Here is a 15,068-nt window from a genome sequence, read left to right on the forward strand (position 1 = left end):
AGGGGGATTCTCCAGGTTCCCACAGACCTGTCTGGGCGTGGGCCATCTCGCTAGTGTTCTCCAGGGGACAGGGCCTGGGGTCTTACAGTCCACCATTCTGATCTTCTAGACCAAGGCTGAGCACACACCCCATTCCCCAGTGTAGACAGTGCTGCAGGGGAGAAGGGCTTTCTTTCTCTACAAATTGTGTGCTTGCCGTGGCGGATTGCAAGTGTTCTGCATGCTTGGAAAGACTGTTGAGAACCTTGATTCTCCACCACTGACCACTGTGTTCTGAGAGTTTAGCAAAATGCTTTCCACTTCACGGAGGTCCCTCAGAGGAGGGATTAGCTGGGGAAACGAGGCCTTGTGAGCACAAGCGGGCAGAGCCTCAGACCCAGAGCCAGGGTTCTAGGAAGAAGACCAGTCTTTGTTGGGGCCTCGTGGTCCTCATTTGGATGTGGGAATATCATTGTTTTGGCTGAGGTCATCCCTCATGAGCAGAGAGACACCACAGTGATGGACAAAAAGGTGGGGAAAAGGAAGCTTCTGGGGCCACTTTCACTGCACTGTCCTGGAACTTGTATGGTCTCTTCTATGCCCCTGTGACTCTGAGGAGCCTCTGTGTTGAGGACACCCAAATAAAGGTACCAGTTTTTGAGGGGTGTGCAGGCCCGGGACCACAGTTGTAGTGCTGGTCACCTAGGAGCAGACAGGCTTTTGCATCACTGATACCCACTGAGGGCCACATAGAGGGCTATGTTGTCCCCCCTGCTACACATACACCTTTAAACTCTTGTTAGTAGCATTCACCTCCACAGTCCAGCTGGTTAAAAGGGAGGAGGACGCCAAGATAGTCACATATATTCCTTCAGCAACTATGCACCAAGCACTCCTTCTCTGCCAGGTGCCCTTGTGTGGGGCACAAAATGACCAAGAGTTCCCTAGTTTCCAGGAGCTCACAGCCTGGAGCAGAGATGGCCAAAAGTACAGGAGCAAGACATATGAAAGAAAAGAGCAAGTGTGAGACTGGAAATAAAGACTGTGCTCTGAGGGAGGTTTGGGGAATCCCTGGGTAGGAGGGTCTCAGAGGCCTCACTGGAGTGACAGTTACGGGGACCAGAATGACAAGAGCGAGCCAGACCTCACACATCTGGGAGCAGCATGTCAGGGAGAAGTCACCACTTCTGCAGACACATGTGGGCAGAAGTGAGTGGGCCAGAGAAGCTGGAAAGTGATGAGTAGAACTGGAGAAAAACCTGCGGGGGTTAGGGGGAGTCAGGAAGTCAGGGCCATATCCTGGGGTGTGCTAGACTGTTAGGTAGGTATCTGTTTCTTTCTAACAACATTTACCCCAAACCTTACATCTTAAAATTACATACATTTAATAGCTCGCAATTTTTGTGGGTAAGAAATACAGGCACAGCTTAATGGACTCCTCTGCCTCAAGGTGCCTCACAGGCTGGGGCTGCAGCCTCAACTGAGACTCAAGTGACAGAGGATTTGGTCCCAACTTTACTCACAGGATTCAGGATGCAGGTTGGATTTGGAGTTTGAGTTCCTTTCTGTGTGTTGACTTGGACAATGCCTCGATTCTCTCCTTTGTGTGGCTCTTTATATGACAGCTCAAAATATCTGTGTTTGATTCCTAAATTCAGGGATAGGAGAGAGGGAAGTGGAAATTGGGGAATAAAAGGAAAGTGAGCGATTTTTGAAATTAAAGCATACACGTGACATTCCATCACTTTGACTAAAATCTACTGATTGGGGTATTTGCTAACCACTTAGTACTTACACAGCAGTATGTATAGCAAAGATGGGGTCACTGGGTGCCATGTGGAGGCTGCCCACTGCACAGGCCAATTTGAGTCACTTGGGTCTCATTCAAATTATAACAGGAAACAACTGAACAGTTTTACTCCAAAGGGTGACAATGTGTGAATTTCCATTAATTTCAACCCCTTCATGCTGCTGACCTAAAAATGAGGCCAAGAGGGGAAGTGACAGTTCCAATTTCACCTTACTGAAACTCGGACATCTTCTGAGTTATTTTATGCTGTGACCCACCCCACTTCTTGTAATTTTCCAGTCTCTACTTTGCGGTTTAGACACATGTGACACTAGCCACAGCTGTTATAGATATTATCTCAATGCACATGGCGATGCTCCTAGAAAGAACATTCTAGCCCGATCTCCACTATGCAGGTTGGAAGACTGAGGAACAGCTGAGAGGAGCACGGTGTTTTCCAGGAAACAGAACTGGTGAGAAAAGGGAGTGATTTCAGCTCTATCTCCTGAAAGTTAGGACCCTAGTTACATTTCCAGACAGCTGTGTCCAGGGTTGTATCACCTCATCGTGTACAAAAAAGAGGATGACATGGGGGGGTGGAGCAGTTAACAGCATAGAAGCGGATTTGGGTAGATTTGATTGAAGGGAGGATTCCAGGTAATAAAATCTTGAATAAGTGACCTCACTTCCTTGGTGAGAGGCCCCAACAGAACTTAAACACTGGTTATGAGGCCACCACATTATAGGGAGAGCCCCCCAAGAGCTCACTCGACTGGAGACTCTCAAGAGAACAATCTATTCTCCTGTTGTGCCCCACTTTTCAGAGGCTCTGGGCTGAGGGACTTTTTGGTTGCTGTGGACATTGCTCAGCCTTCATCACCGATACCTCTGGCCATTTGGCAGGAGGCACCGAAAGGTAACAGAGAGCAGCCCAGCATTGTTTGTGTGTGAAGGGGGTGGTGGGGCCAGGGGATGAGGTGTATGTCCTTCCAGAGCAGGAGCAGGTTGTCAAGTGTCAGCAGCCCGGGGGGTCTGTCATGCCCAAATCGCAGTTCGTGGCTGGCAGGATGAGAGGTGAGCGCTCGAGACCAAGATCATCTGTGCACATGTTAAACCTGATCCCTAGAGCTTTCATCTGCTCTCCCCCCTGGCTGGGGAACTTGACAGATGCCTCTCTGTTCCTGAACTGAGGAACAGAAATTCTCATGGGGACTCTCCCTGTGGCAATGTTCAGGTAGGCTCCTGATCAATCCTGGCCCACCTACCAGACAGTTCTTTGCAGAGTTCCACCCAGAGATCTTTGTGGAGCTGGTCAATGGGTTCAACTCTTCCACGTTTCGAGGCAAGGGGCAGGCCGCCAACAACATCAAATTCTGGTCTTCAGTGAAAACAGGTGCAGAGGAGTCTCAAATCCCAAGAGTTACAGGTGATCAGAGTTGGCCTAGAACCCAAACATGAATCTGGCAAGTGCCTGGGGTCCTCTGAGGAATGTGGTTTTCCAGGGCCTTCTGTTCCACATCAAGAGCAGACCAAGCCTCAGGCAGCTTAGAGGGAATGTCATTCAGCCCGTGCTTTGGGCAGTTCCCTGTTTGACCTGTATGATCTTGAGTACTTGTTTGTAATTCCTAACCGTCTATTTTCTTATGTCAACAGTGATGTTTACTGATGCCTAACTGGGCTGATGTACTTAAAACAGGGAGGTGCTGGTGTTCATCAGATAACAGAATGTCCTGAAGGGTCGACTGTCGATCAGCCCCCTCCACTTAACTTATACTTTTAAACCTAGAACTTTTTTCGAGATGGGCACTCAGGTCCTCCTCTTGCACCACTTCCTGCTATGCTACTAGTTTCTGGTCTGAGCTCCACATCCTGATCCTACTGGTGATTTATGATGCTGCCATTGTGTATATGTCCTTCCTTGTCCACACGGTGTGAAAACAGACAGCCCTGTCCCCGGACGATGCCTGAATAATGTTGCCCCTCAAAGCAGGCACAAGGAAGAATCAGAGAGAGTCCCTGGTACCAGCATTCCCAGGTAGAAACATCACCTCCACCACGTTGTCCCTGTGCTCCTATCAGGCCTTCACTACTGCCCAGCAGGTCCTACATGAGCAGTTTCATAGGCGAGGGCTGTGCCAGCCACAGCATGGTGGCGAGTGTCCCACCTTTGTCTGTGTGTCTTTGGAATGTCACCACACCTCTCTGAGCTTCACTTTCCTCTTCACACAAGTAGGGGGATAAAAGTATGAACCTCGTAGGGTTACTGTAGCAAGTCACGGTAGATGCTTGCCTGGTGGCTGGCTCTGCAGAGAGGGCTGCTGGCCATGCTCTGTGTCTTCACATTTATATTTCTCTCTTCCCAGTGAAGAAGCTCTCTGCCTCATCCTGCACCGGCCTGTGGTTTTTCTGAGTTTGGAAAAGCACATGAAAATCACCCTGATTTCCTATTTGCAAGAAGTTTTGTGGTTGCATCCATCTGGTTCTGGACCTAGTCCTTGGTGTGGCCAGATTAGGAATTTCTGGGAGCAGGCAGAGGAACTCCAGGCCCACCCAGATACCTGGGATGGTTCTGGTTGGCACTCACTCATTCAGTAATATAGATTAAGTACCCAGTACATGCAGGCATTTTCCTAGACACTAAATTTAAAGAATAAAACAGACACAATCCCTGGGGCTAAATTATAAACTGAGTTTCAGATCATCTCTCTAGACATCTTAAGTAGTCATGTCCACAGTGCATGAGAAGTGATGTCCTCATGGCTGCCTCTGGATAGGGGTGCTCCTCCCATATTAGAACACAAATATAAACGGCAGGACCAACTAAAACTCTGAGTGGCCTTGGGCTCACAGGCTCCTCTGTCGACCCAAATACCACTGTGCTAGGCCTCAGCACAGAGTGGGAGTGTGGAGGCCGTGCTGGGCAAGGACAGGCAGAACGCTGGAGCCCGCACACCTTTCAGTTCCCATGGGAACGCTTATGTCTGGGGGTTTCCCCCGAAGAAGCAAATGGGGCAGAAAGCTGTGGATAGGGTCCCAGCCTCCCTGGGAATCAGAGGGGTTGAGTTGGTCCCCGAGAGACTCATCCCCTCCGTAGCCCCATCTCAATCCACCTACCCTCCTCTGACACCCATAACTGGGGACCAGAAGAGGAGGTGAGGTGAGCAACATGTTCACAAAGCTGTCTCAAGCTCAGTCCTGGTGCTCATGTGCATGGAGGATGGAGTATGCTGTGCCCATGACCTTGGAGAGGAGAGTGTCAATAAGAAGACCAGACTCACACAATCTCTGTCGGGCTCAGGCCTTCCAGTACAAGGATAACCACAGTGGGGTTGGAAGTGGGCTGAGGCCATCATCTGGGTCCAAGAGCCAAAGGAGGGTGCTTCGGGTGCACAGCATTGAGTGAGAGGCCAGGCATCCGGCTCTGTTATACACGTGACTACCCCCACGCTCTGTCTCTCATCTTAGGCACCTGGTTGTGTTAGTACCTGCAGCTTACCTGGCAGCCCCTGCTCTGTCCCTTTTTTAGGCTAAAGTTGGCATACATGCAGGTCAGTTTGCCTGCCTCAGACATGAAACACCATGCCCCATTTTCCTGGTCCAGAAGGAGATTTTAGAGTCCACTGAGGCAAAGCCAGAGGGTAAAGGGACTGCGGGCAGGGAAGATTGTCTGCGTTAGGGTTTAGGGGCTGGGTATTCCTTTTAAAGACAGTAGATGTTTCTGTTTGGGGGAAGGCACAGGGAAAGTCAGTTACGTGGGTGAACCTTTCTCTTTATCCTGCTCTAGTGCCAGCTCCAAGGTTCTTGCTTGCTGAAGGGTCAGAAGAAGCGTCAACGCAGTGCTAGAGACAGCTGCACCAGGACCGTTGGCTCCGATGGGTGTGCGGAGTATGTGGGTACCCATGGTTGGCCTGGGGCCGCACACCTGCCTTTTCATGGTGTGGACTCCTATGGTCAGGGTGCAGATCCCCAGATCCACCACTTATCAACCACGTAAGCTGGGCAAGTTCACTGTCCACCTGAGATCAGTAGAGATGGACAATGAGAGGACTTCCCACACAGTGGCTGTGCAGATTAAAAGAGGTAGAACAGGCAGAACATCAGGCAGAGCCTGGTCCATTGCTTGGGGGAGGAGAGCTCACTGTGTGCAGCCAGGTACCCGGGTCACCCCCCAATCTGCCCAGAGACTCAGCAGCCTCAGCACCTATTACACATCTGAAGTGCCCTTAACCTCAAGGGACAGAAACAGGCAAAGCCCCTGGTTGTAGCTGCACAGAGGAATGTGCATTTGAACAAGGAATTAGAGCAGAAGGGTGACTGGGGTGGGTGGAAGATGCTCCCTTGGGTTGAGCAGAATTGAGCTGCCTTGTGGAGCTGGCAGTTAGTGGAGATGGGCAGGCTTGGCTATATCCTCCACTTCTGAGCTCCCACTGTCAGTGATGCCCCTGCCGGGCATGCAAAGACGGGGTGTGGAAGACCCATGTGACGTTCCCCCTGCTCCCCGGGACATGTTGAAGAAGGTGGTTCCCGCTCAGTGCCTGGGCTCCATCTGGTCCCAGAAAACACATTTGGAAATGAGCACATGGCACCAACCATCCATGCCACTGTCACCTAGTTCAACAGTGTGGCCAAGTGCGTCACCACCACCTGCCTCGGAGACCTGGGCATGATGGCCCAGGAGAGGGCCTGGGTGGTGAAGCACTGTATGAAAGTGGCCAGGGTCGGCCATTGGAGGTCCAGCAGAGTCCCTCTCCAGAGTCCTGGAACTGCCACTTCCACTGTAACAGCTTTCAGGATTGAAGTCTGTGGTCTAAGCCCCTGCACCATCCCTATGAGGCAGGAGATAGATGGGTCCCAGGGTGAAGAGCTGGAGTTTCTCCCCTGTGGACAGATACTCCAAAATACCAGGAGTGAGAGAGGAGGCTGGGCCCTGCCCAGATAAGAGATAAAAGAGCACATATTCCTCATTCCCAACTACACACGCAGAAAGGCTCATTGAAGGTCAAAAAGGGAGGGTTAGGGTTAGGGTTAGGGTCAGGGTTAGGGTTAGGGTTAGGGTTGGTGATGTCTGCGTCCATCCGTGTTGCTCCTAACCTCCAGGCGAGTTGGAAAATATGAGAAAGTACGACCAACGGGACACACGGAGGACGACGCCAGTCACGGACACACTCTCCTGGTCACACACAACAGTCCCTGTGGTCACCGTGACCCGAGGGGCACCACGGGGTGCTGGTCCACCCATCCAGTATACCCAACCCTTCCCAGGGCTCAGCGACAGCCTCAGAAGGTTTAGACCTCCTCGGCGGCCTATCGCCGGCGACAACATGAACGGCGGGCACCACCGGCACAGTCGCCGCCAGCGTCGCCGGCCTCCCGGAACTCTGCCTCGTGCCCGGAGGCTGAGTCTCAGCCCTCGCGAAGGTCACTGAAGCTCCGGATGGAAGGGACGGTCTCCAAGCAGCGGCCACTTGGCGCCCGACAAGCGGCGGGAAAGTCCGAGGGACTGATCCCGATTGCCTGCCGGCGAGGGTACAGCGCGGGCCGCCCAAACGCCGGAGTTCGTCCCGCGGCTTCCGCCTCGGAGCTAGCTCGGGGATCGGCACCGCGGGAAGCGACCCCGGCAACGGAAAGAGGGCGGGTACTGGGAAGAGGTCGCCGGGAGGCTGCCGCGGAGAAGCGCTCCCCACGCGATTCCCGGCGGGGCGGGCGCACTAGCGGCCCACAGCGCTCGGGCGGGTCCCTCCTCCTGGGAGCACTTGGGGATTTTGCGGGGACTTGGGCTGCGTGGACTGTAAAACTGAAACCATGAAAGGACACGTAGAAAACATGTATGAATGATTTTTATTCTGTGGTTTCAAAATGGAGCCCTTGTAAAGCATTTTTTTTTTAAAGTCCAAAAACCATCAAAGAAATGAATGATAAACTTGACCACAAATTCATCTTTACATATTCCACAAGCAAAGTCCAATGATAAGAAACCGGTGTGTGAGCAACATTTGTGCAAATACATGTGTAATAAGATTACTGATATCAGAATTATTTAATATAAAAACGAACATTCAATAAATATAGCCATTAAGAGGGATCAGGTAAGGAAATTCTAGTATGTCTACACAATTCAATATTATTAATTTGTGTTTTACTTTTTGATATTTTTAAATGAAGTAAATCTATAGGTGGAAAGATGTTGACTTGGAAAGATGTTGATGATGGACTGTTCAATGGAAATAGCAAGTTGTAGGACTTCCACTGGTGCTAAAAATAAAAACTAAAGCATACACACACAAACACACAGGAGAGACTGTAGCATCCATATGATCCTACGGGAAAATATGACTCTGGAATCAACCACATAAATGTGTCATTCAGGAGAAAGATCATCTAAATCACCATATTCAGTCCTTAATCAAATTTTCATTTATTAACAACTATTTTCTGAGAACCTCCAATATTTCAGAATGTGAACTGTTATGAGGATTGAAAGGTAAATAGTACTATGTCCTTACCTTCATAGACTTCTACTTCTTAACACAGTAAATTAAATTACCCTGCAAAATAAAACTTCTGATATTAAAAATTAAATGTAAATAAGGGTTTACACATTGTATAATTCCAAAATTTTGCTACTAGTTTACAAAGAAAAGTTGGCACTTTACAAAATAAAGTTGACATTTAAAACATTGTCAGTTCTGGATCCTTGATTAGCCTGTATATTTTCAGAAAGGCTGGCTTATTAAAAATACTGCCTAAAATTCTGAACTTCTGTAAAGTTACTCTGCAAGATTTAGGAAGAGTAAAGCTAGATTTCTTTTCCTAAGAGCCAGGTTTCCTGTTTACTGGATCATGAAATAATTATTTTTAAAATTAATTGTTTGGATTCGAAAATAATGTTCTGAAAATCAATAATGGCTTTTATTAGAATAGAAAATCGGCTGCACATGCCCCTTAAAATTCTATTTATCTGCCATTTTATTTGACCATCCATGGGGCACCATTTTCAAGAATACTGTACAAGAGGATCTCTATTTTAATCATTATTGGGGCTCCTAATCTTCTCTTAATTTTAGAGAATCCAAAACACCCCAAACAACACAATATTGTCATATAGACATTTCCTGAAATGTGCTATAAGCTATATACATTATTGATAAATTTGAAATGAAATGTATTGATAAATACATAAGAAAAAGAAAAAAATGTATTTTGCTTGTGTTATTATTATGCAGGAATGCACTTTTAAGAAAGAAACGTTATACGACATGCAAGAATCTCTGGAAGTTGCATGAAAATGCTTTTGTATTTAATAACCTAAATTATGTAGTTCTAGACTTTAGTTATTTTTCTTAAGTTTTGAGTAGCATATTAAATTATGTATTCATTATTTCATCAATGTGATGATTTTTCGAATTTGCTTTACTCCCAAGTGTAGATTAGAACTCATTAACTCCTGATAGTTTTATATCAATAAATTATTTTTTTAATAAATTAAATAAATAAATATATTTATTAGAAAAAAAAGGATCCTATAATGAAAGAAGCTTCTCTTTTAAAAAGCAGTGATGCACAGGCTTAAGAGTTCTTGTGCAATGTGCAGATAAAATAAAAATGAAGTCGGTTGCTATCATCATCCTTAGTGCAATTTCACTACTCTGGTTTCTTTCAGTATACCTGGAAAATTAAATCTGTGATCACTCTTAAAGTCATATCTTTTTTTTAAATACATCTTTATAAGAGTATACTTACTTTGCAATACTGTGTTAGTTTCTGTTGCACAACAAAATTAGTCAGCCATATGCATACACATATCCCCTTTGCCCCTCCCTCTTGAGGCTCCCTCCCACCCTCCCTATCCCACCCCGCTAGGTCATCACAAAGCATCGAGCCAATCTCCGTGTGCTATACTGCTGCTTCCCACCAGCCAACTGTTTTACATTCGGTAGTGTAAATACGTCGACGCTAAGCTCACCTCGCCCTCCCACCCCGTATCATCAAGTCCACTCTCTTTATCTACCTATTTATTCCTGCCCTGTAACTATATTCATCAGTACCTTTTTTGTTTTTTTAGATTCTATATATATGCGTTAGCATACGGTATTTTTTTCCCTCTCTCTGACTTACTTCAGTCTGCATGACAGACAAGCCCATCCACCTCACTACAAATAACTCATTTCATTTCTTTTTATGGCTGAGTAATATTCCATTGTATATATATACCACATCTCCCTTATCCATTCATCTGTCAATGGACATTTAGGTTGTTTCCATGTCCTGGCTATTGTAAATAACGCTGCAATGAACATTGTGGTGCATGTCTCTTTTTGAATTATGGTTTTCTCAGGGTATATGTCCAGTTGTGGGATTTCTCGGTCATATGGTAGTTATCTTTTTATTTTTTTTAAGGAACCTCCATACTGCTTTCCATAGTGGTTGTATCCATTTACATTCCCACCAACAGTGTGGGAGAGTTCCCTTTTCACCACACCCTTTCCAGAATTTATTGTTTCTAGCTTTTTTGATAATGGCCATTCTGATTGGCATGAGGTGATACCTCGTTGTAGTTTTGATTTGCATTTCTCTAATAATTCGTGATGTTGAACATCATTTCATGTGCCTCTTGGCCATCTGTATGTCGTCCTTGGTGAAATGTCTATTTAGGTCTTCTGCCCATTTTTTAATTGCATTGTTTGTTTTTTTGATATTGAGCTCCATGAGCTGTTTGTATATTTTGGAGATTAATCCTTTGTCTGTTGCTTCATTTGCAAATATTTTCTCCCATTCTGAGGATTGTCTTTTTGTCTTGTTTATGGTTTCCTTTGCTGTGCAATAGTTTTAAGTTCAATTAAGTCGTATTTGTTTATTTTTGTTTTTATTTCTGTCACTCTTGTAGGTTAGGTGGGTCAAAAAAGATTTTGCTGTGGTTTATGTCAAAGAGTGTTTTCCCTATGTTTTCTTCTAAGTGTTTTATAGTGTCTGGTCTTACATTTTTAAGTTTTTAAACCATTTGGAGTTTATTTTTGTGTATGTTGTTAGGGAGTGTTCTAATTTCATTCTTTTACATGTAGCTGCCCAGTTTCCCCAACACCAATTATTGAAGAGGCTGTCTTTTCCCCATTGTATGTTCTTGCCTCCTTTGTCATAAATTAGGTGTCCATATGTGTGTGGGTACCTGTACCACCCTGTACCATTGATCTGTATTTCTGTTTTTGTGCAAATACCGTACTGTCTTGATTATTGTAGCTTGTTATATAGTTTGAGGTCAGGGAGCATGATCCCTCCAGCTCCGTTTTTCTTTCTCAAGATTGCTTTGGGTATTCGGGGTCTTTTTTCTTTCTATACGAATTGCAAGATTTTTTGTTTGAATTCTGTGAAGAATGCCATTGTTAGTTTGAAAGGGATTGTATTGTATCTGTACATTGCTTTCGGTAGTATAGTCATTTTCACAATATTGATTCTTCCAATCCAAGAATATGGTATATTTCTCCATCTGTTTAGGTCATCTTTGATTTCTTTCATCAGTGTTTTATACTTTTTTAAGTACAAGTCTTTCACCTTCTTAGGCAGGTTTATTCCCAGGTATTTTATTCTTTTTGTTGCAATGGTAAATGGGAGTGTTTCCTGAATTCCTCCTGATATTTCGTTGTTGGTGTATAGGATTGCCAGAGATTTCTGTGCATTAATTTTGTATCCTGAAACCTTACCAAATACAATGATTAGTTCTAGTAGTTTTCTGGTGACATCTTTAGGATTTTCTATGTGTAGTATCATGTCATAGGCAAATAGTGAAAAATTTACTTCTTCTTTTCCAATTTGTATTCCTTTTATTTATTTTTCTTCTCTCATTGCCGTGGCTAGGACTCCCAAAACTATGTCGAATAAGAGTGGTGAGAGTGGACATCCTTGTCTTGTTCCTGATCCTGGTGGAAATGCTTTCAGTTTTTCACCATTAAGTATGAGGTTTGTGGTGGGTTTGTCATATATGACCTTTATTATGTTGAGGTAGCTTCCCTCTATGCTCATTTCCTGGAGAGTTTTTATCATAAATCAGTGTTGGATTTTTTCAAATGCTTTTTCTGCATCGATTGAGATGTTTGTATGGGTTTTATTCCTTAATTTGTTAATGTGGTGTATCAGGTTGTTTGATTTGCGCATATTGAAGAATCCCTGGGACAAATCCCACTTGATCATGGTGTCTGATCCTTTTAACATGCTGTTGGGTTCTGTATGCTAGTACTTTGTTGAGGATTTTTGCATCTATGTTCATCAGTGATATTGCCCTGTAGTTTTCTTTCTTTGTGATATCTTTTTCTAGTTTTGTTTGATATCAGGGTGATGGTGGCTTCATACACTGAATTTGGGAGTGTTTTTCCCTCTGCAAATTTTTGGAAGAGTTTGAGAAAGATCGGTGTTAGCTCTCCTCTAACTAGTATTTGATAGAATTCGATAGAATAGAATTTGATAGAATTCACCTGTGAAGCCAGCTGGTCCTGAACTTTTGCTTGTTGGAAGATTTTTAATTATGATTTCAATTTCATTACTTGTGATACATCTGTTTATATTTTCTAATTCTTCCTGGTTCAGTCTTGGAAAATTGTACCTTTCCAGGAATTTGTCCATTTCTTCATGGTTTTCCATGTTATTGGCATATAGTTGTTTGTAGTAATCTCTTATAATCCTTTGTATTTCTGCAGTGTCAGTTGTGATTTCTAGTTTTTCATTTCTAATTTTATTGATTTGCATCCTCTCCCTTTTTTTCTTGATGAGTCTGCCTAAGGGTTTATCAATTTTGTTTATCTTCCCAAGGAACCAGCTATTAGTTTTATTGATTGTTTCTACTGTTTTCTTCATTTGTATTTCATTTATTTCAGCTCTGATATTTATGATTTCTTTCCTTCTACTAACTTTGGGTTTTTTGTTCTTTTTTCTCTAGTTGTTTTATGTGTACGGTTAGCTTGTTTATTGGAGATTTTTCTTGTTTCTTGAGGTGAGATTGAATGGGTATAAATTTCCCTCTTAGAACTGATTTTGCTGCATCCCATAGGTGTTTGGTCAGCGTGTTTTCATTGTCATTTGTTTCCATGTGTTTTTTAATTTCTTGTTTGATATCTTCAGTGATATCTTTGTTATTTAGTAGTGCACTGTTTCACCTCCATGTATGTGTGTTTCTTACAGTTTTTTCTTGTAATTGAATTCCAATCTCATAGCGTTGTGGTCAGAAAAGATGCTTGATATGATTTCAATTTTTGTAAATTTTCCGAGGCTTGATTTGTGACCCAAGATGTGATGTATACTAGAGAATGTTCTGTGTGCACTTGAGAAGAAAGTGTATTCTGCCACTTTTGTGTGCCATGTTCTACAAATATCAATTAGGTCTATCTGCTCTATTGTGCCATTTAGAGATTGTGTTTCCTTATTTATCTCCTGTTTGGATGATCTGTCCATTTGTGTAAGTGGGGTGTCACAGTTTCCTACTATTATTGTGTTATTGTTGATTTCTCCTTTCATGGTTGTTAGCATTTTCTTTATGTATTGAGGTGCTCCTATGTTGGGTGCATAAACATTTATAATTGTTATATCTTCTTCTTGGATTGATCCTTTGATCATTATATGGTGCCACTCCTTATCTCTTGTAATACTCTTTATTTTAAAGTCTATTTTATCTGTTACAAGTATTGCTACTCCAGGTTTCTTTTGATTTCTATTTGCATGGAACACTTTATTCCATCCCTTCACTTTCAGTCTGTATGTGTCCCTAGGTCTGAAGTGGATCTCTTTTAGGCAGCATATATATGGGTCTTGTTTTTGTATCCATTCAGCCAGTCTGTGTCTTTTGCTTGGGGCATTTAATTCATTTACATTCAAAGTTATTATTGATATGTATGTTCCTATTACCATTTTCTTAATTGTTTTGGGTTTGTTTTTGTGGGTCCTTTTCTTCTCTTATGTTTCTCACTTAGAGGAGTTTCTTTAGCATTTGTTGTAAAGCTGGTTTGGTGGTGCTGAATTCCGTTAGCTTTTATTTGTGTGAAAAATTTTTCACTTCTCCATCGAATCTGAATGAGATCTTTGTTGGACAGAGTAATCTTGGTTATAGGTTTTTCTCTTTCATCACTTTAAGTATAACCTGGCACTCCCTTCTGACCTGCCGAGTTTCCACTGAAAAATCAGCTGATAAACTTATGGGGATTCCTTTGTATGTTACTTTTGTTTTTCCCTTGCTGCTTTTAATATTTTTGCTTTGAATTTAATTTTTGATAGTTTGATTAATATGTGTCTTGGTGTGTTTTTCCTTGGGTTTATCCTACATGGAACTCTCTGTGCTTCCTGAACTTGGTGACTATTTCCTTTGCCATGTTAGGAAAGTTTTCCGCTATAATGTTTGCAAATATTTTCTCAGACACTTTCCTTTTCTCTTCTTCTTCTGGGACCCCTATTATTCGAATGTTGGTGCAGTAGTGATCTCGCAGAGGTCTCTGAGATTGTCTTCAATTCTTTTCATTCTTTTGTGTATATTCTGCTCCTCAGCGGTTATTTCCAACGTTTTGTCTTACACCTCACTTATTTTTTCTACTGCCTCTGTTATTCTGTTATTGATTCCTTCTAGCGTCTTTTTTATTTCAGTTATTGTGTTGCTCATTTCTGTTTGTTTGTTGTTTAGTTCTTCTAGATCTTTGTTAAACATTTTTTGTATTTTCTCATTCCATGCTTCCATTCAATTTCCAAGTTTCTGGATCATCTTTACTCTCATTACTGTGAATTATTTTTCATGTAGGCTGCTATTTTCACTTCATTTATTTGGTCTTGTAGGTTTTTACCTTCCTCCTTCAACTGTGACATAGTTTTTTGCTATGTTTTTTTTTGTTTGTTTTTTTTTATGATTGGGATTGTGATATTGTAATACTGCATTTTTACCCTGAGCCTTCCAACTCTGCAGTTTGTAGGCTCTTGGCTAGAGCTGGGTCTTTCTGCTGAGATGAGCACCTCTGTGAGACCTCACTCTGAGGAATATTCTTTGGGGCCTGTGGTTCTCTGATAGTCCAGTGGTTCAGACTTGGTTCTCCCTCTGCAGGAGATTCTGCCCAACCTTAGTCTTGAGAATCAAGATCCTGTAAGCCACGTGGGGCAGCCAAAAAGCAAAAAGAAGGGAGAAAAGAAGTATAACCAAGTAAAAAATAATATTAGACTGGAAAATAACAGATATGTTAGAAATAATATAAAAATAAATATATAGATGAATCAACAACTGGAAGGTACAACAGTACCACAATAGTAAAAAAGAGGAGCGGGGAAAAGAAAAAAACGGGCT

The sequence above is a fragment of the Delphinapterus leucas genome, unplaced genomic scaffold (genome assembly GCF_059928025.1).
Source record: "Delphinapterus leucas isolate spDelLeu-1000000601 "Yukka" unplaced genomic scaffold, BTC_Dleu_Yukka2 spDelLeu_asBTCV2_sq67, whole genome shotgun sequence".
Lineage (NCBI taxonomy): Eukaryota > Metazoa > Chordata > Mammalia > Artiodactyla > Monodontidae > Delphinapterus > Delphinapterus leucas.